Below are 22233 nucleotides of genomic sequence, written 5' to 3' on the forward strand. Positions count from 1 at the left end.
ATAATGGAGACACTGACACCTTACATAACTTTTCTTTAAAGAAAAAGAAAAGAATTCCACCCCATTTCTCATGGAGTGGGTTAAGAAAAAATGGAGGTTAACAGTATTGGAATGAAGCCATCCTGACGCTTCTGTCCCCTTCTCTGTGACGGCTGTGTATTTCCCCCCCCCCCCGCCCCTGTATATGGGACTCTCGCTGAACTCAAAAGGCATTTAGGAAAGGGAAAACTTCCAAACAAGAGGAAATAAAAATGACATAAAAGAGGGACATAAAATGACATAAGAGGGACAAAAAATGAACTTCTGATTTCATCTGCGCTCACCCAGATGGCAGGAGAGAAGAGGGAAAAAGTGACGAGGTCGACCTTAGAAAGAGGTATCCTAGTAAGAAAAGTCCACTCGAGCTCAGCTCTGATTTCCTCTCCGAGGGCTAAATACATGTTAAATGACTTTGTCAATATTTTTAAGTGGCCGGTGTTGGAGTGGGAGTAGCAGACAGGCACGGGCAGAAGGCGGACTCCTGCGAATCAAGCCACCAGCTAAGATGGTCCGCGGCCAATTTTTACAGCTGGATTTTTATAAACTCCTTCAAGAGCTGGGCGAGGGATGGGTTTAGGATGTTGCCATGGCTGCAGCTTCTTGGGAAAATATTGTGACATGGACGCAGATGCAGTGTGGGAGACAGACATGGCGGGCAGGACGCATAGGAGAGAATTGAAGACCCTCCCTAGATACTTCTGCAAAGGACACCTCACCACACCTTCGCTGGATTCCATTAGCGGTGGGTGAAAGGTGAAGAGATTATCCAGGGTCCTTGTGGGGGACAAAGCTTGTGACACACACACACAGCTATTTGCTATTTGCCTAATGCCATGTTATAATCGATGGGAACACAGGATTATTCCCCAGCAGAGGGCCGGAGATGCAAGTAGTTTCTTGAAATCCATTTTGCTATGACGGTGCTCGATGATTGAATTTTCCTACTTGCTTCTCTGAGATGCTTCCTGTCCATCCAGGTTTTTCTCTGGAATCATCAAAAGTGTGCCAAGGGCTTAAGAAGCCTGCTCTTGTTTTCAAACTGAGAAATGATTCGATTCGATTGAATGCAATGAAAAGCAATTGAATTGGGCTTGCTAGTGTTTGCTGCCTGTATTTACCCCCTTCCACTATTCGAGTGTTTGGGGTAATTTTTCTCTCATTCACAGGTGGAGGGGGAGCTGTTGAAGGAACAAGTCTTCTTTCCCAGAGAATCCACAGCAAGTGTGTAGGTTGGAGTGGAAAGGGCTCTGAAGTGGGTCTAGAGTAGGGGTGCTGGGTCAGGTGTATGGAACATGCCCATCCCTCATTCCCAGTTCAGCAGATACCCCCTGAACATCCACGTGGGCCAAATACTGTCCAAGATGCTCCCCACCATGATCCACAGGACAGAGGATCTCTGTCTTCCCAAAGCCTGGTGAGTCAGGACCTAGAGCAAGGGCCTGGCTTCAGAGCAAATCTCCCAGGTGGGAAGAAAGTCGTCTTCATCTACAAACCAGAAGAACGATTAAATCGTCACTCACCTCTGAAACAAACCCGGGCAAAGTGATCTGTTCAAAGATAACCAGTCATGCCAGTGTGTACAGAGGTATGGGGAGATACTCTGATTTCCACTCTCTGGTTTAATTGCCAAATAGACTCTCATGGTATTTTTTCACATGAATTCCTCATATAGACTTTTATGTAATGTTTAGGCACATTTGACTCTTTTTCATTTTCCAGGATCTGTGCTAGTAGAGGGAAAACTTCACAATCGCACTAAAAAAAGTAAGGATTTAGTTTAGCTTCCGTGGTGTGAATGAGCAACTATCTCCTACTCACCACTAATATGGGCGGGGAGAGAGGGAAATCAGCTAATTTTAGCAAAGTCACAGAATAGTAAACTCACAGAGGGTCCTGAGTCATGGTGAGATGAAAGACTTCCACAGATGAGTAAGACCGAGCGCTGTTTGTCTTTCTGTGCCAGGTTTTGTACAATTAGCATAATGTTCTTGAGGTTCATCCATGTTGCCACAAATCATAGGATTTCATTTTTTTTTTTTTTTGGAGAACTGAATATTGAATCCAGGAGTTCTCTACTACTGAGCTCATCCCCAGTCCTTTTTATTTTGTTTCAAGATGGGGTCTTGCTCAATTGCTCAAGCTGGCCTCCAATTTTGTGATCCTCCTACCACAGCCTCCAGAGTACCTGAGATTATAGGTGTGCACCATCACGCCTGGCTTCTATAAGATACTCATTTTAAGGCTGAGTAGTATTCCTACATATATATATATATATATATGAAAATATCTCACATTTTCTCTATCCATTTGTCCTCTGATACCTACTTAGGTTAAGTCCATGTCTTGGTGATAGTGACTAGTATTGCATTAAGGGGAGGGGGAGGGGAAGATGCAGAAAGATTGGTCAACAGCTACGAAGCTACAGTGAGATAAGAAGAATTAATTCAGGTGCTCTGATGCAGAGTAGGGTGACTACGGTTGACGACATTTTATCCTATATTTCAAAATAGCTAGAAGAGAGGATTTCGAATGCTCTTACTACAAAGAAATGATACATGAGGTAATAGATATGCTAAATACTTGGATTTGATTATTTCACAATGTCTTATCTGTACCAAAGCATCACGCTATATCTCACGTATATGTAGAACTTTTATGTCAATTAAAATTGAAATAAAACTGAAAAAAAAGATGAAAAGAAAATGTGAGCCATGGTGTAACCATGTTCCCACAGGTGCTGACCATGGGTCCAAGCCAAGGTGCACCCCAGCATCAGCCAAGGCTATCCCCCGCAGAAGACAATGGGAATTCTAACTGCTCTGGTGTCCACAGGTCTCAAAGGAGCTCCCCTCAGCAGGTAGGCTCAGGGGGAATGGGCTAACATTGAGCAGAAGGCTGGGCAAATACTGCAGTCTTCTCCAGCTGCCCCTCCAGGGTTGACCTTAGAGGTAAAGGGCCAGAGACCTGAGAAGGAATGTCAGCAGTTGTGGAAACAGGATCTTGCAGTTTCTTTTACCCTCTTCAATGGCTCACACAATTCACCCAGTTAAAATACGTGTATTGAATGCAATGCCACAGAAGCAATTGCTTTGGATGCTAAGACTGTCTTCCTGGCCAAGAAAGACCCTGTCCCATGTCATTCAGAGACTACAGTGGTGTAGCAATGTGAGTTGGTGACCTAGATATTTAAACTGATTTTCAAATTGAATGGAGTTGGGAGAATCTTTCTGTGGACCCACTGGAGATCTCTGTCCCCCGGAAGACAACTTGCAGCCAAATTATCAATGATAATTACATTCTACCTCCTTTAATTGCTCAAAGCCAAACCCTCCTTGGGAGCTCTCCCATTCTGCAAGAGACTAATGCAGAATCCAGTAATATGATATGTTTTCATGGGCTTCTGACTCAGTTGCCCCATGAATGTTCAAATGACCCTGACCCCCATTATTCTTCTGGACTCATGGATTTTTTCTCTTCCACTCAAGGAGGAGATGCATTTGATTTAAACATGTTCAAAGCAAACAACATCAAAACTTCTGCCTAAAAACAATGACTGTCATTGTCAAATACTACTTAAAACCAGCTTTGAAAATGCATTGGTTGCTCCTAGAAAGAAAGAACACAGTACTCCAGTTGAGAAGTATTCATTCTGCTGAGGTGTGAACCATCAATGATACAATGAACCTGTTTCATTGACCCTTAGGGAATCAGACAATTATCAGAAAATCACCCGGTTTTCCCTGTTGGTAGTAAAAACATTTCCATGAACATAACTCAAGCCAGAGATTCATATTCAGCCTAAAAGAAAAGCAATTTAAGCCAAGGCTGATCTTAAAACTCAAAGCCTTTAAGACCTTGAAGTCTATGGAGGACAACGAGAGTGAGGCTGATTTTGTGTTTCCTGATGGGAAATTAAGCCAGAGTTCCCATCAGGGTCGGCTGTGTTGATAATGACTTCGATCTTGTGAGCTAAAACATCTCACCATCTCTTCAATATTTATTGACTACCCAAGACTGTGCACTAGGATATTTTAAAGATGATATGATTCCCACTTCAGATGTGATATACAGTGATTACACCGTATTCTCACAAGTGGGGTCTAAGTAGTGCCTGAGCTTACGTACACACATATTTCTCTCTGAGGTTTGGTCATCTTATCTGCAAATGTTCATACTGGGAAACACAGTTACCAGTGTTAAAGCCAACGGAATTGTTGTGCCCTGACATATCAGCTTTTATGTCAGAATTTTTGACATATCAAAAATTCCTCTAGCAATGGGAATTTTCCAGTCTTAATCAAGTGATAAACAAAAGATATTAGAGCCAATATTTGAAAGAACATTTTTTTTGGCTGACTTTTTAAAGAACCATTAAAGCAGAAGTTCAAATTCCCCTTGGATCTGAGGGTTTGTCAGTCCTTGTAGTTGCTAATGCCAGTCGTAAGGTTGAATTCATTTACATGGTGGTTTTGAATGAGCTGAGGTTTCTCTAACCCTGGGCAGGTGAGCCTCCCCGCCATTGGCCAGAGCACAGAAAACACGAGCTCACCTTTATACTCATGCTGCATGAGAGCACCAGGCCCTTGCCAGGTCATCTCTTCCAATTTGCCTGATAGGGAGGCAGAGCTGGGGAAAGATGGCTGCTAAGCCTCAGAGCAGCCATGGCCTGAGGGTGGAGTCCTGTGACACAGCTCAAGAGCCAGGTTCAGTCAGGAAGCAGCGGCTGTGGCTCGGGGAGATGGTGAGGAGGTTGGGAACTCTGGAGGAGATTCACCTGCCAAGATGGGGATTTTGAGCTTAAAATGAATGATGGTGGAGACTTGTGAAATGGAGAGTTGTGAAATGTGGGTGGGTTTCATTAGTTGAGGGAGTTGACATAATGGCCTGGGATGGTGACCGCGATTATTCTGGTGTTGGCGCTCCAACCATGGAAAGCCCTTCAAAGTCAATAGCCAGCTTGCAAGAGGAGAGGTTTCATGGGAGAAAAATGCCCTTGAACATGCCTGTCATTTTCTATGGCTCTGGAAGGAATGGTCACCTGAGACACCCACAAAGTCAAAGTCACTTAGGAAGATGGGACATGAAGGGCTCAGTGTTAGAACATGCGTGTGCAAGTTATTTATGGCAGGCTCCCAGCTGCTGCCAGAATCCCCCTTCTTAAAATAAGCAACAGGTGGGTGACCTGGCCTCAGAAAACGCTGGGTCAGAGCATGTGCGGGATTCATGACCGCTTTCTTTCTCTTCCTATTAAGATGGTTCCACATTTCTTTTTTTTTTTTTCTTGAAGGCCACTTGGCTTTTGGAATTCAGATATCAGAAAAAATACTAGTGCAATCTGTTTCATATAGGGATCTAATAAATAAATGCCTACATATTGATTGGGTTAAAAACTCCTAGAAGAGTGTGAGTGCATGTGTGTGTGTGTGTGTGTGCGCACGCACATGTGCACATTTAATGGTTCTCAGAGACTATGGGTTTGAAACTGTATCATTTAGATCAATACCATCATCCATTTGCCTTGTTCTTCTTCTTATGTATTGACTTTTTCCCTATCATGTCTGGGCCCAAAGTACTTGCTTCTTCGTCTTCTTAAGAGAATGCAAAACGTGCCCTCCTTTCCCCCTCTCTCAGAGGGGAATAAGGAAAGCAAGGATTTATTCTCCAAAAATTCATTTTAATTAAAACCTATGTCCTTTGGACTTGTGAAACGAAAGTTGGGACGGCTCTTAATGATGCCTTCTTGTGGTCTGCCTGCTCCCCGGTTGGACAGGGAAGCTGGCACAGGAGCTCAGGGGTGCTGGGCAGGCCCCCTGACCTCCTGGTTTTCAGCATGCCCGCCTAAGAGCAGGGCAACATTAAAGGCTTGGCTCAGGCCCAGCTCCACGGAAGGCATTCCCAACTTGGCACAGAGGCCTGTCTCAGGCTTTGATGGCTCCCGCATTTGTTCCACAGTGATGACATTCAAAGCATAAGAGATGCATGAAAACACAAAAATAATGCACGGGGAGAAAATAAGTCCCCTAACTGGTTATTCCACGGCTTTACTTTGTGTCAAATCCGGATGCATTTGGTTAGAATCAAGGCCAATGTTAGGCCACGAAGAGAACAGACAATAGAGACGATGGGGTTTCCAGAAGCCAAGAATAGAGGCCTCCCGGCAAGGGAAGCACCCACAAAGTGAGCCCTGCGAGATCTGAGGCTCTGGGGCTCCGGGGCTCTGCAGAAGGAGGAGCGAGGCTCACCTCTTTCTTCTCCCGAGGTGAGGGAGCAGGAGGTGAGGGAGCAGGTCGGGCTCCATGGGTCTCTTTGCACTAAAGAAAAAAGGTCAAAACCTGGGGTAGGTAGCAAGGGGAGGGAGAGTGAGCCCCAGAGCCTGCAGATCAGAAAAGCAGAATTCTGGTCTTGGCCTGCTTCCAACCAGCTGTGGTTCTTGGCCAAATATTTTATCCTCTCTGAGTCTCAATTTCCCTGTCTGTGAAGTGCATGGTTTGTATCAAATGACTTCTAAGGTACCTTTCATTTTTTATTGTTATATGCCTGAAAGAAGTTGTCATTGTGATTGGGTTCCATTAGGGGTGTGTGTGTGTGTGTGTGTGTGTGTGTGGCGCTGAGGATGGAACCCAGGGCCTTCATGCACGCTGAACAAGTGCTCGGCCACTGAGCTACACCCCAGTCCTGAGGTCATGTTTTGTTGTTGTTGTTTATTTGTTTTTTTGGGGGGGTTTTGTTTCTTTTTTGTGGTAATAGGGATGGAACCCAGGGGTGCTCAACCACTGAACCACATGCCCAGTCCTTGTTATTTTTTCTTTTGAGACAGGGTCTTCCTAAGTTGCTGAGGCTGGCCTCGAACTTGTGATCCTCCGGCTTCAGTCTCCCAAGTCCTTCAGATTAGAGATATACATGTATCACCGTGGTTGGCAAGGACATCCTGCCTTTTTTTTTTTAAAAAAAAGCTCTATAACAAGGAATGTTTGCATAACAAAGTAAGCTTCTCTGATTAAGAATTATTAGTTTCTCTAGTCTTTTTTACATTTACCCCCCTAGTGTAAACAAGCCCCCCAATGAAGTGAATAAAATTTGTTCTCTTCTGACGGGATTTTAAACGACTCTCTCTTCCCTGGTTTCAGTGAAAACACAGACGACATTCTTTCTCCTCCTGAAGCTCACCAGAGTCCCTGTCTCCATTCCTCTAATTATCAATGGCTAATCTCGTCATCTTTGCCCACAGGAGGATCTACAAGCTTGGTTTGCAGAACTGTAGATTGCTCAATGGACCACCAGGTGTCCACTGGCCTCGAGAAGTCTGAAAACTTGATTTTGTCCAAACTTGTAAAACTACCAGTTCCTCCCCTGAACTACCTTTCTGTCTCCTTTCCCCTTATGTAGACCACAATCCTGAGTGCTGGGGTACAGCAGAGTCAAGGCTGAGTGCGTTCTACCTGACTAGTGGGCACCTTCCTCTTTTGAGGGTTTTGGTGACATGAATGAGGATCACTAAATGCGCCATATGCACTGGACCCTGGGATTCCGATCCTGAGATGATAAGGGTGCTGATGAGGAGGGCTGGTGGGTGAAGCAGCCCAGCTCGATTATCTGCTGGTTCTTTCTTGGCTGTAGGCTAGTGACACAGCACACAGCTGTCCTTCATCTGACCAAGGCCTTTGCAACAGAATTTTTAAAAGGCATGATCCACGGCAAAGAAACAGTTTCACTAAAATATAAGCAGGCAATAATGTTTACCTTTAGGAGATATTCAGGGAGAACTGCATTGCACCTGAAATATCATTTCTCCCCTGAAAAGGGTTAATTCAGGTATTAGGGAAAACACCTTGATATAAAAGATTAAAATAGATAAAGATCACAGAAGGCATCTTGAGCGCTGTTTTCTTTTCTTTTCCCTCCCCAAGGGGGAACTTGAGGGTCAGCAAAGCAGAGAGAATCTGTCAGAGACACACAGCTGGTTGAATGCAGAACTGAGGCCCCTTCTGGGACATGCCACTTCCAATTCAATATCGTACCTTCTTTCCCAGTTTCTTCCAAACAGAACTGGCCCTACTTGAAGATGGAAGACATCACTCTCCCACGTGGGCGGCATCCAAACCTGCACAGCTGTAGCGTCTCCCGAGCAGCCTGTCCCAAGGCCTTCTTTCTCTCTGGAAGCTTCTCTCAGCCTTCCAGGCTGCCCTGCTAAGCCCTCACCGCCTCAAAGGTCCCGCCCTGTTTGGATGTCTGTTCCCAAGCAGAGCTCAGAGGCTGCTTCTCTGGCTCTCCGTTGCATTTCCAGTTTGAGCACATTACTGGGCCGAGTCAAGGCTCAATACATATTTGTTGAATCAGTGATCCAAAGACTGAAAGTCATCGTCCTGAGAGCAGTCGCCAAGGTCTCCGCAATTAACACCACTCCATGGGATAAGTTATTGTCCCAAGTTAAAACGCAAGAAGACCTGGAGGAGAATAACTAAGCAACCATTATCACAGCATCTCAAGCCGCTCTGCAGAATATGAGATAAGGGCTCTGCAAAGGGAGACAGGAATGACCTTCAGGGTGCGGCAGGAGCAGGAGATGCTGCCCTCCTGGGCTTTCTGGAACAAAGTGGAGAAAAGTCGTTCTCCTGAGGAAGACCACAGAAAGTGATGCCCAAAATAACATGCCACTGCCTCTCACCGTGCCTAAGTCTGGCATTTACCAGTTGTCCTCTCTGTCCCCCACCCAAAATGGGTGTCTTCATGACTGAATCACACAAATGCCAAAGGTTTATCACAATGTCTCCTTTCTAATTGGCATATCAATTAATACTTTCGAGAGTATCGTCCCCTCTTTTTCTTTATTTAATTTCTTTGAGAGACTTGAGGTAGAGGATATCATCTCCAATACCATTCAGAAAACTGAGGTGGAGAGCTGCTGTTTCACCTTAAACCTTATGCTCTGGCCACTAGGGGAAACTGTGGTTTTCTTGCATTTAGAACTAATGATAACATTTAAAAAATATTGTATTTATTCTAGGCTGGGTGTGGTGGCACACGCTTATAATCCCAATGACTCAGGAAGACTGAGACAGGAGGATCTCAAGTTGGAGGCCAGCCTCAGCAAATTAGCGAGACCCTTGGCGACTAAGTGAGACCCTGTTTCAAAGTAAAAAAAAATAAAAATAAAAATAAAAGGACTGGGGAATGTGGTTCAGTGGTAAAGCACCCCTGGGTTCAATCCCTAGTACCAAAACAAAATAAATAAATAAATATTTTATCTACTCTAGACAGATCTTTTTAAGGAAAGGGTCTCTATTTTATTTTTATTTTATTAATAATTTTTAATTATTTTATTAATGAGGGCAAAGACCGTAACAATCCCGTGAGCCTATCCTGCAATCTAAAATGTTGCTGCATTATACATAACTCTCATTTTTGACCAAAAATGGCCCCCTTGGATTCCCCCTGAGCATGAAAAGAAGAGAAATAGAGAAAGAGCCACTGATGCATTCCATAATGACGACATCACCCCTACCAATGCCTGCTCCGTTTATTTCTACTCAAAATGAAACATCATATCTTCACCAAGGAGATAAATAGTGAGTTTTATTAGAATAAGAACATTACCCTTCTGCAAGCTTTTCTTTCTTTTTTTTTACTCTTTGTTTGCACTGACCTAGATTATTTGCGACAGATGTGTACAACCGCCATCATTTTATAGAAACAAGCCATTATTTTAAAACGCACAGTCCTAGGATGTCTTTATCCCCGAGAGCGCTCTCCTTTCCCTCAGATCATGCCACAGAGGAGAAAGGTTATAAAAGGTTAAAAGATGGACGTTGGGAAACAGCTTTCTCTTGAATGTTTTGTTTTGTTTTTCATGATCAGAATCCGAATCCAACATGTTAAGGAACAGCTCTGAGTCTAATTTCCTTTCCTTTGTTCTTGATTTTAATTTCCCCCCAAACTGCACTTGAGCTCCCCATATTCTGTCGCTCCCTTTGAATGCCAATGATTTGCACTTCTGTCCTCCCTTTCATCTAGGGAATCACAGGGCCATCTGAAGCCTCTTCTGATAAACTTCAGAGAGGTGCTCTCACGTTTAAATCCTTTGGTCCCCTTCTTTTCAGAATATGCAGCGAGGAAAGATGTTGCGGTAACAGAAATGCCCTCTGTGGACTGGGCTTGGGTGATTTCCCACGGTGGCTGGACTCCAGGGGATGGAGTGTGTCTTCTCCTGGGTGCAAGGTGTAGGATGTGCTTGTGCAAGAGTTGTGACATCCTGAGGCCCTGAAATGGCACAATCCCCTTCAAAAACAAGCTTCCCTACCTCTTTGTCCTACTTCAAGAGCTCCGGCCTGCAAGGTTTGCCAGTTTGGAAGGTGAAATCAGTTATCACATTTATTCAGGGCATGTCTCATTGGGAGCGGATGAGAACTGGTGTCCTGGTCGATGTCACCAGACTTGACAGTGGTCTGCCACTTTATGGGTAGGTGATTGTTATCAAGTGCTTTACAGAAATGTTAGACACTGAGATAATCTGATCTCATTGCTTCTTTTGGAAAATTTAAGGTAAGCAAAAAAAAAAAATAGTCTATTCACTTGAGCTCAAGTTGGTTGTTTCCTGAGGGACCCTGAGAGATTTTCTTGGTAGAATCTAAAATATGCCACAGACTCTGAGACCAGAGGTCTAAACCCAAGTTGATAATGAAAGGGAGAACTACCCTTCACCTCCCATTTCCATGAATACTTAAAAACAATTTTGATTTTGCAGGAATGCGTGTGATCTATGGGCTCATTGTCCTCACAGTCTCAAAGAACTTGACTGGCAGGACTAGTTCTACTGAAATAGCAGCAAATTTGACAATTCCTGTCACAAGTTCAGGTTCTGTGGGTACAGACCTGGGTCAGCCCACTGCCAAACCCAGAGTGGCCCAGGTGTTTCAGAGAGTTAAGCAAGCTTAAGAAATAAATGACCAATATGGCCGTGTCACATTATGTCCTTTTCTTTTTTTATTTTATTTTTATTTTTAAATTTGTTCTATAATTAGTTACCGGTGACAGTAGAATGCATTTTGACACACTGTACACAAACGGAGCACAACTTCTCCTTCCTCTGGCTGTATATGGTGCAGTCACACAGGTGGGTCGTGTAATCATACATGTACATAGGGTAATAGTGTGTCTCATTCTACTGTCCTTCCCACCGCCATGACCCCTCCCCTCCCCTCACTCCCCTCTGCACAAGTCAAAGTCCCTTCATTCTTCCCTACCCCCCACCCATTATGGATCAGCATCTGCTTATCAGAGCAAAACATTCAGCCTTTGGTATTTTGGGTTCGGGTTATTTTGCTTAGCGTGATATTCTCCAGCTCCATCCATTTACCTGCAAAGGCCACATGTTATGTCCTTTTAAAGAACTAAAATGCTAGGAAGAGGCAGAAGAATGAGTAATATGAATATTTGACTTTTCTCTTCCACATAAATATGGAAGAAACTGCCTTGTGTCACAGACCTTCATCCATGGGGCTGGTGACTTCTTACTCTGTCCCCATGTCTGTGGCTACAAGAACTTTTGGTGACACCACCAGCCACCAGCTGAATGAGACATAAGATGTGAGGACCCCTGGCTTCCTCCTTTTACTCCAACTTCCACGTCACTGACCTTCATACCAAGTCACATAGCAAGGACACCCCAGTTGACACTGGGGTGAGAGTAGAGGTGTTACCTTCCTCCCCTGAACTCTTCATCTTAGAGAGCCAAGCTGGTCTGACTTCAGCTTTCCCAAGGGAGTGAAATTCAAAGAAAGCCAAGACAGTGGCTGAGGTCTATTCTACAGAGAGCATCTAGAAATGCCGTTAGATCCACGGTGTTTCCCGGTCCCACAGAAATATGCCAATGTCTCAGAAGAAAAAATGTTTCAAAATAGGACCTCTGCATGTTATCAGCTTCCCACTATTTCCATGAAATACTCGGGGTGACACATTGTAAAGAGAAAAGTCTTCTTCAGCTCACAGCTCTGCAGGTTCAAATCCAGGCTGGGCAGCCCCACTGGTTTGGCCTTGGATGAAGGTAGAACCTGCCTGTGGCTGGAGCATCTGACCGAGCAAGTAGTCCCAGCTCACGACAGGAAGAGAGACTGGGGTCCCACTTTGAGAACATAAAAGTAATTAACGAGGGACCTCCCTAGTGGTCCCACCTCTGAAAGCTTCATGGTGTCCCCAACACTGACACTCTGGGGGGACCAAGACTTTACATTACACCAAGCTACAGTAATGTGCACCAAGCTCCCATGCTCTGTCTGCACCTTGTTTCTGGACCCCACAGGGACCTTGGTGGCAGACCTTGTCCAGCGGCCTCCCCAGCAGGTAGCTTTCCACTGGAGTGAGTTGCAGCGTTATCTTCAGGCAGGTGCACCAGCATCTTCTAGGTGCAGTTCTTGCTCGTTAGGAACAGTTCCTGGAAGCCACCTTGCAGTCTCATTCATGGTGGCAGCACTCATTCTGCAGCCAAGGACAGGCCAGAGCATGGCCTGTGGATCATCTCATGAGCCAGCCCACCTGCTTATGGCTCCCTGGCTGCTGTGCAGAGTCTGGCCAGGCACAGGGTCTACGTGGCGCCTCTCAGAGGAACACGCCCCTCTCTCTGTTGGAGCTCTTCTCCTTTGTTTTATTTTTCTTACAGTTGAACATGGTTGAAGTTTCTTCCAGGGAGCATTCATATAGGGCAACTTTCTAGAATTCACCAGACCACAGGGGGTGGATTCCAGTTTAAAGATGAGCAAAGCAACACCTTGGGCTGGATGTGCTGCTCCCTTTTGGGAGGTTGACTGCTGACCTCGATGGGGCAGTGCAAAAGGAAACACTTGAGATCAGTGACATGAGCCCCAGGATGCCCCCATGGGTTTTCACAGAGATCCATCTAGTGGTTAGTGTGGCCCCAGGGGAGCAAAGGAGCATTTGGGTAATGCCAAGTCTACACATCTGTGGAGTCTGTAGACTAAAGGACGCTACTGAAGCTGCATTAGTCCTGGAGGGTGGACTGTGACTTTATAAGGACATCCTCACAGCCTCACACAACCATAGGCTTCCATGCTGGGTTCCTGGTGCGTCACTGGGTCCTGAAGAGCCGGGAGTGGAATGCTATACATTCTTCACCTTAGTCCCAGTTTCTGACTTCCTACCAAAGAAGAAAACATAATGTGGTTCTGTCTAAAAGTGAGAAGACATGTGTTCTAGACCTGGTGATGTTCCTAGCTAACCCGGTGTGCTGTCTCAGGTAAACCCCATCATCATCTCGCAGGACTTAGTTTTCCCACCTATAAAGTGAGCATTAGGTAGAGAGACCCCGCTGTCCCTTCCAGGTCTGGAATTCTACACGTGTGATCCACTGTCTCCCTCCAACACATAAGTGGTAGGATTATATCCTACAGACTTCGTGCCAAATGCAGGAAGTGGATAATGTGCTTTTGAAATAAACCATATAGTTGGAACTGAAGCAAGGAATGTCGGTGAGTGATGATACAGTCTAAGCCTCAGGACACCGCCTCTAAATCTCCTTCAGCAAAAATAGCAGAGCCCCCGAGAAATTCTAGACAGATGGTGGATCATTTCACATCCTAGATGGTAAGGGAGGAGGTAATCCAGGTCTTTTCTTCTGATTTACAGAAATTCCCTGGTGAAATGAACTTGATGAGAACCTTAGAAGATATATATATAGATAGATTTAACCCAGGGGTGCTTCACCACTGAGCCACATCCTCATCCCTTTTTATCTTTTATTTTGAGACAGGGTCTCACTAAGTTGCTTAGGGCCTTGCGATGTTGCTAAAGCTGGCCTTGAACCTGCAATCCTCCTGCCTCAGCCTTCTGAGTCCATGGGATTGCAGGTGTGCACCACCACACCCAGCAGAGATAATAAATTTTTAACCCAGTGAGGATGGTAGCACATGGTCAACTGAAAAAGAGATGTCACTACATGAAAGGAAAAAATACCGAAGCATTTCAACTGCATGGAACAAACAGTTTAGGAGTTTAGGGAGATATTCTGACATTTTCACTGGGTTGTGTCATCACATATATTTGTAATAATAAGAGAGAAAGGCACATAAGGAAATTCTTGAGATAATTCAGATTTAATGAAAATATGTATAAGCCCAGGAATAGTAACATAAAGCCAATAACTGATTCTCTTCCACAATAAATGCATAATTATTTATCCAATCAATTGAACCAGAAGCTAAGGAGAGCTATTCCAGAATCCTTTGTCTCCCATTCCATTCAGTTGATCACTGCCATCCCCACCCCCCGTTCCTAGATGTGTTCTCCCATGGCCGAATGTACCTCATTTTCTTTTCTGCTGTCACCACCTTAGTTCGGGTCTTTACCATGTGTCTCTCAGTTTACTGACTGCAGGACTCGACTCTTAACTTTATCTCTTACAGATACCATCTTCCAAACTGTTTCTAGAAAATTCTACTCGACCCCCAAATTTGATTATGTCACTTTCCTACTTGAAACGAGCCATTTCATCTCCACTGCATATAGAGTTCCAGACTCCAAAGTGTGGCCTGATAAGGAGTCTTTGGACTTTACACCTAGGTATGCACTTTCATGAAGGTCTTAAACAGAAATGCCCACAGGCACCCACCGTCTGGATGCTGTGACCCTGTGTATCCACCTCCATGTCTTACATCAGGCATCGCTTGATCTCTGAGCCTTTTTGGACATCCACTCTGAACAAGGTGCCCCTCTGGGTGCCCACAGCACCCTGACCATATCTCCAAAGCATCACCTTTGTCTTTGCTACAAATGGGAATTGAATTTTTTTTCTTCTTTGCCTTTTAGTTTGAACATAAACTCTATGATGGAAAGCCGTTAAAGTTAGGCAATCTCTAGGTAGGGCAGGCACAGAGAGACAATACAGCTTGATCCATATCACAAACCACATGACTTATGTAGAACCTGAAAAAGTGGAACTCAAAGAAGTAGAAGGTAGGAGAGTGGTTACCAGAGCCTGGGAGTGGGAGGGAATAAGGTCATGTTGGTGAAAGGGCCCGAGATTTCTGTTAAGCAGATGAAGTAAGTTCAGACATCTATTATATGACCCGGTGACTATAAATAATAGCAATGAATCACAATCTGGAAAGTTGCTTGAGAGAGTAGATTTTAAGTGCTCTTACCATAAAAAATAAGAAGCATGTGATTTCATGCATTAGGTTAATGAATCAATTCAGCCATTAAACAGTGTTTGCATATTTCAGAACATCAAGTTGTATAGGATAAATACACACAAACCTTTGTTTTCGATTGCAATTTTAAAAAAGTTGGACAACCTCTAACACACACCCAAGTAGGGGCGTCGTTTGTTCTAGACCCCATATGTTCCTCTACACATACCCCGGTCCAAACTCCTTTAATAGTCCCACTGACAGACACATACTCACACTACACACTCACCCACAGACACAGTACCAACAACACATACAGACCAAAGTCTTGCTCATCTTTACCTCAGTCCTTAGCATTGCATAAAACATAATAGGTGTTTAATAAAAGCATGTTGAATGGAGGGATGAATTTATGTGGAAGTTTTTATGTCTGAGCTAAACAAAGCACGCACAGAGCTGCCTGATGAGTCATAAGCAGGTCTGCTGGCCTCAGGGAGTAACATCCTGGGAGATGGAGAGAGAACTTACTGCCGAGTCATCGGAACACATCACTGGTGTCCTCTGGGAAATAACCGTGGAGTATTAACATAATACCAGGAATTCAGAGGAGATTGGTATTATGCTTTTAAATATAGATCAGTGAGATTAATGTCAATTTCAGAAATAACTGTAACGAAGTAATATTTTGTGAAGATTTAGGAAAATGGGTTACATAAACCATGCTTCTTGTGGGTTGGGTTAACAAGTCTGGTGAATCAGAAGATAGACACCATTTAACTGCATTTGACACTGCTCCATTCTGGAATGAGGTGGACACATAAAAGCAAAGGTAAGAGGATGGTAACATTAGACCAATAGTCCTGGTGACAATTCGTGGGAGATGCAAGCAGGTTCCTCGTGGCCTTCCCTAGAGTTTTAGCTTCAGCCCTGTCCTACCCGGAAGTCCATCCATCACTTGAATGAAGATCCAGAAAGCACATGGACTAGAGTCAGAGATGACACCTGTGTCACCTAACCACATTGACAACCACGTAAGGCTCCTGAGAGGACTCGGTCACAGGGGAAAAAATGGCATCAGTGTTGTTAGATGAAATTTGACAAGAATGAAATAAAAGTATTTGTATCTTCTTTTAAAATAGCATCTGTGTGTAGGCTGGGGCAACCTGTGCTGCCATCCAATCTGAGTTCACAGTGAGATCTAAGACATTCCTAAAGAAAGTAGAGACTGAAAAAAAAGACTAGTTCTCTTATCTGCAAATTGGTGGATCACCCTTGGAATATCACGTGGGTTGGCATCACACCTTCACCTTGGGGCAGAGGAGAGCAAGTGGAATATTTAAGGGTATTGCAACCATATCTGATGAGAAACAGTGGAAGGATCTGAGATAAGCAACCTGGATAAAGGGTGCTCAAGGGCCAAGACCGTCGTCTTACTTATCGGAAGAGTTGTTACATGACATGAGTCTCACTTGGAGGAACCACTGTTGCATGGAGATGATCACATTCATTATAAGGAAGGACTTTACGATACTCATAGCAGTGATTGAAAAGCCACTTACTGATGGGTTTCAATGTGATCTTTTGCGGGAACATTTTCCTGGATGAACTTCTACTGTGCCTTCTAACTTACATTTTTAAAAATATGCCAGCGACTATACATAGAAGATGATAAAAATGACCTCGACATTCTCTATTGCATCTCCTTATTCTTACTCATTATTTTGGGGAGGGGGTACTGAGCCACATCACCAGCCCTATTTGTATATTTTTTAGAGACAGGATCTCACTGAGTTGCTTAGCACCTCACCATTGCTGAGGCCGGCTTTGAACTTGCTACCCTCCCGCCTCAGCCTCCTGAGCTGCTGGGATTTGCATATTCCATTGTAATGTGAGGCTATCCCCTTAGGGATTTGTTTCTCAACCCCTTGAATCTGGGCTTGGTCATATGGCTTCCTTCAACTAATGGGATATCAGCAGAGGCAACCCAAAGAGAGACTTCTGAAAGTGCTTGCCTGTTAGGGCTTTCTGGATTGTAGCTCCTGGGAATCCTGAAGTTGCCATGAGTCAACAAACTTGTTGGGGACCCTTGACCCTGTCAGTCTCTCACCTTAGATGGCAACCAGCACCCACAGCCAAACATGGGAGTTAGACCATCCTAAACCAGACAACCTCCAAACAACCTACCTGCTGAACCTGGGTGGATGAGTGAGTCCAGGCCTGACCAGCAGAATTATTCTGCTAAGGCCAATTCAAACTTAGAATCATTAGCTTATCAGCGATTGCTATTTTAAGCCACTATGTTTTAGGGTGATTTATAACACAGTGAAACCCGATATGTGTCTAGTGTTTCATAGTACAGTAGAGTAACTAAGGTTGGCAACAATTTATTGTATATTTTAAAATAACTAGTAGAAAGGATTTTGAATGTTCCTCAAAAAAAAAAAAAGATGAATGTTTAAGGTGATGAATATATCAATTGCTCTAATCATTACACATTTTATGTGTATATATGTATATAGAGAGATGTATTAAATATGTATTAATACATATCTAATTATAGATATGTATTAAAATATCACAGTGTGTCCCATAAATATGTAGAATTATTATGCATCAATTAAATTTTTTTCAAGCTTCAAACTATCTAACTATCTAAAATGCTTACTAGATTATCTAAAGGCAGACTTTTCCTTATAAATAGAAATGAATGGAATAAAAAAAAGAGAAATACATCTTCGATAAGGAAATTAGGTTGTCCTAGATACTTCTCACTTGTGTTTTTCAGAAACTGTTTTCAAGAGGGAATCTGAGCATTTCTCTTTTATTGGTTGGAATCTACTCTTATCCTAGTAGTTTAGGAAGCCAATGTGGGAGGTTGAGATAGCGTAGAAACCATAGAAAATATAGCCAAACCAGAGAGAATTCTGCTGGCCCACAGATTATTTCATGTCATTGATGGACCCCAATACTGATCACATGGTTGGTTATCTGAATGACTGCATGAATGAAATCAGTGGCTAAAGTTGTGAGCAAACAATATGGCGCCACACCGCTGGGTTCCTTTCAGAAATGTTTCCCCCTCACAGCAGAGGCAGACTGAACCTATTGATGCCCGGGTCTCGGAATGTGTTATTAATAACTTCACTTTGCATAGCACATTTTGGTTTAAAAACATTTTAACATCCGTTCTTTCAGGTATTTATAGTTAGGATTTCACACTTAGAATATTAGAGGTATGTACAGCAGATGCCTTTTAGCTGGGGTGTGCAGACAGTCAACTTCATCCTTCAACTTTGCTGCAGGAGTGCAGGATGGGGGAGAAAAGATGGGGGAGGAAGTGGGGTTAAGATCTAGGAAGAGCCCCACCCATCCCAGGTCGCCTGCTGGGCACCTCTGCCGCTCTCTGGGCCCACTGTCTGCAGGGCGGTTTCAAGGGTTCTCATTCAGCTCCAGGTTGAAAGACCAGCATCCAACCCAGGCCCCACAGGGTTTCCTCTATTTGGCTCTCTTCAGTGTCCTAGCATCTCCAGGGAGTGTTATTAATTCATTTGCTTATTCATTTACTTAGTTAATTATTTTTAGGAACATTTCTGCCCTGATCTGAAACTACTGCCTCTGTTAGGAAAGAAGCAATGTGACCTTTACTCCTTCTTGGGAGTTTCCAGTTTTCTCTTTTCTGAGCTACAAGAAAGGACAGGACGCCCCTTTCTGTGACGGGGGAGGCTGGGCAGAGACTTGGAAATAGCTTCCTTTCTCGGCTCCTCACTGTATATGTATATGTATATGTATATGTATATGTATATATTCTCTGTCCTGCTGATACATAGGGGCTTCCTACATCTCCTCCACTCTGTGGGGGAAGGTACTGATGCCTGTTTTGTGAACTAGTCCTCTACACATTCAGAAATGCTGCGAAGAAGGGCTCAGAGTCACGATCCCCGAGTTGGTGGAATTTTTCCAACTTAAGATCCAGACCTATGTTCCTTCAGAGAAGCTTTGCGCTTTCCCCTTCTTAAACCTGCAGGCCCGTCAATAACAACCAGGGGGTTAATTAGTGGACGGGCTGGCTGAGCGAATGACATGATGGGAGTGTTGTTGAAATATTTAAAAACAAAGAGAAAAATTTCACCTACCACCTCATCACCCCACGAACCAAACAACAGGATTCATTTTCCACAGGGTTCTGGAAGGGTGGTTTCTTGGGACTAGATTTTGTTAAGGAGATCAAATCCATATGCGTGTATACTCGTGTGCATACAGAAATATTCGTTTATGCGTGTGTGAACATACATACGTATACAGTAGCACCCTATTCCATGGGTCTGAACCATACATTTAACCAAAAACAGATAGAAAATATTTGGAAAAGATGATATTTATCTGTACAATAATAACTGCATCCTGCTATTATTCCCTAAACAAGTCAGTATAACAACTGTTCACAGAGCAGAGCATTAGGTTATATTAGGTTATCTAGTTCTGGAAGGTGTGCATGGGTCATATGAGAGTTATCTGATTTTATATAAAGGACATAGATTGGCACATCTGCCTGTACACACATACTTACCTATATATGTCTGGGGTCTAATACTCTTAAAGAGCTTTGCATAGGATAGCACTTTGAACACATCAATTAGCTATTTTCACTTAGTGATTCTTTTTCTTTCATCAGAAAAAATGTGTTACATTTTGTGACCTCTCCCCCCACCCCCACCTCCATCCCGCCCCGCTCCCTGGCTTAGAAAGGATAGATCAGATCAGCATCAGAGTAACGGAAAATTCCTTTTATAGGCAAGTTAGGCAGCATTCCATGGTCAACGCAGTGAACGGAAGTCAGAAGCATCAGTCTTAGGCAAGACTGAAAAAAATTCAAATGCTTTTCTGGAAATTGTTCTAACTTCAGCCTCCTGGGCTGACTGATTCCTTCATTCACCTTCCAAACATTTGGCACAAGATTATCTTTCAGGGCATAAGTTATGACCATTACGCAAATTTATCCAAGCCAAAAAAAAAAAAAAAACAATGTGCAGCAAAAGTGGTTTGACATATTCTAAGGCTCGGTGTCTCTTTTGAAAAGGCAGCCGCTCTTCAGAGCAAAAATAGAAATTAGGGAGAGTCAGGAAAGCAACCTGCTGACTGAGCCATCCTCTCGGATACTTGTTCTATTTTCAAAGTAAGAGTATATTTTTTGATCGTGTTTAGACACTGTGTATCTTAAAGGCATGCACAGAGATTAATTGTTGTGTTTGTGACCATTAGTAACACGGGCTCTGATAAATAATCTGCTCAGAGAATTATTCCTCATGCCACACACAGAATTTTATTTTGTGTACTTCAGTGTTGCTCTCCGATGGTCCCGAGGGCTGTCTGTATTTATACAAAGATTCCTCGCTTCTTTCCAAAGCCTGGAATGTTTCTGTTTTAACACATCATATTCAAAGACTCCAGTGTGAAAAGTAAAATGTATTTCAGAAAGCCTTTTGTGTCTATTCCAGTTATTTACCCCCAATTTTTTTTTCTAGCAAATGTGTGTATCAGTGGTTTTTCAACAGGTTCTAACTGGGCTCCCCAAGGGACACTGGGCGATGTCTGAAGATACATGTGGTTGTCACAACTAGGATCTAGTATATAGAAACCTCTATAACGCACAGGACAAAACTCTACAGCAAAGGCTTACCCAGCCCAAGGGTCAGTATGGCCAAGGCTGGGAGACCCAGGTAGAGAGTATTTTGGTTTGGAATCCAACACTATTAGTATTATTCCATCCAGGAGACAATGTTGCCTATAATACACCAGAACAGTCACCAAGGGCCTCTGGAAGGACAGTCCCTTGGCCCTGCGTGTGCGGGTTCCCCTTTGCTGAGCTCAAAGTTGGGAGCCAGCTCCCAGGACTCAGGGCTTAAATAGCTCAATATGGCACCAGGAAAGTGGTGCTTTCCAGGTTAGTCATGGCAACGGTCCCGACTGCCTGCGGAGAAGAGAGGCACGGAAATATGCCCTCAGCTGATATGACGGGAAGAGAATTTGATATCTTTAAAAAATACTTCGTATTTACTCTACCACTGATTCTCAGCATGACCTCAGGGAACTCCCTGGCTTCCAAACATCATGACTCATCTATTCTTGATGGTCTGTGACATATTGAGAGTGCATGGTCTTGCCTCTATCCATTTATTATTTTAATTTGTTTAAAAGGTCAACTCCATATCTCTATATTTTTTTCTATGTAAATTTCAGTCTCCCCGAAATAACAGGGAATGTTTGATTAGGGTCTGACGAACCCCCCAATTCTACTAGTGCTTACTCTAACAAATCCTAGGTGCACCACTTCTGGGTCCTCCTTGCCCCATAAAAGAAGCAATTTGCTTGGGATATAGTCAAGGAAGGGCCCATGGGATGAATGTAACTATTCAAGGATTTCTTTGTTATTTCTTCTGTTTTTCTTTTTACATAGGACTTGCAAATATGAACATATTAACTCATTGTTCATCATTACTCTCATGAATTCCAAGACTTGAAGGCTGAAACAGACCAGATTTCCCAAGTAAAATGAAAAGGGTTTACACTTTGCAGCAAGCAGTCTCAATTATGGCCTTCAGGTATAATTTTGCTACCATAAGCATAACTCAATGGAGAGACTGAACACTGACCCGGGCAGATTGTTTTATCTCTCTGAATGTCATTTATAAATTATGCCTACTATAGAGTTGTTATAGATTGAAAAATATAAGACATCATCAGATAAAAGATATCTACTCAATAGATGCATAGGAGGAAAAAAAAAAAAAGAAACATTTTCACATTCATACTGATAAATGGCAAAATTCCAAAGGGGAAAAAAGAAAGTTCTAAAAACTTGTCAAGCGTAGGAAGGTAATTATCCACACGCCAAGGGATGAAAATTAAATTGCTATCAGACTTTCCATAAGCCACAGTAGATGCAAGCAGGCAGGATGGCAAAGGCTTCCAAGTTGTGAAGGAAAACGAATGGAGCTCTTGAATATTATACCCAGCCAAACTGTCCATGAGGCACAAGGGTCAGACGGAAGCATTTCCT

The 22233-nt window shown here is 43.4% G+C and overlaps 1 long non-coding RNA gene across 2 annotated transcripts; it reads left to right on the forward strand.

The window, feature by feature from the left end:
• Positions 1-394: 394 nt before the first annotated feature.
• LOC125615581 lies at positions 395-9101 on the forward strand. Of its 2 annotated transcripts, none has more exons than XR_007346218.1 (4): positions 395-781; positions 1206-1624; positions 2774-2896; positions 9044-9101. It is a non-coding gene; the product is annotated as an uncharacterized LOC125615581 (long non-coding RNA). The 2 variants fall into 2 exon arrangements; XR_007346217.1 differs by having other exon boundaries at positions 8070-9083.
• Positions 9102-22233: the final 13132 nt, after the last annotated feature.

The sequence above is a fragment of the Marmota marmota genome, unplaced genomic scaffold (genome assembly GCF_001458135.2).
Source record: "Marmota marmota marmota unplaced genomic scaffold, marMar, whole genome shotgun sequence".
NCBI classification, from domain to species: Eukaryota; Metazoa; Chordata; class Mammalia; order Rodentia; family Sciuridae; genus Marmota; species Marmota marmota.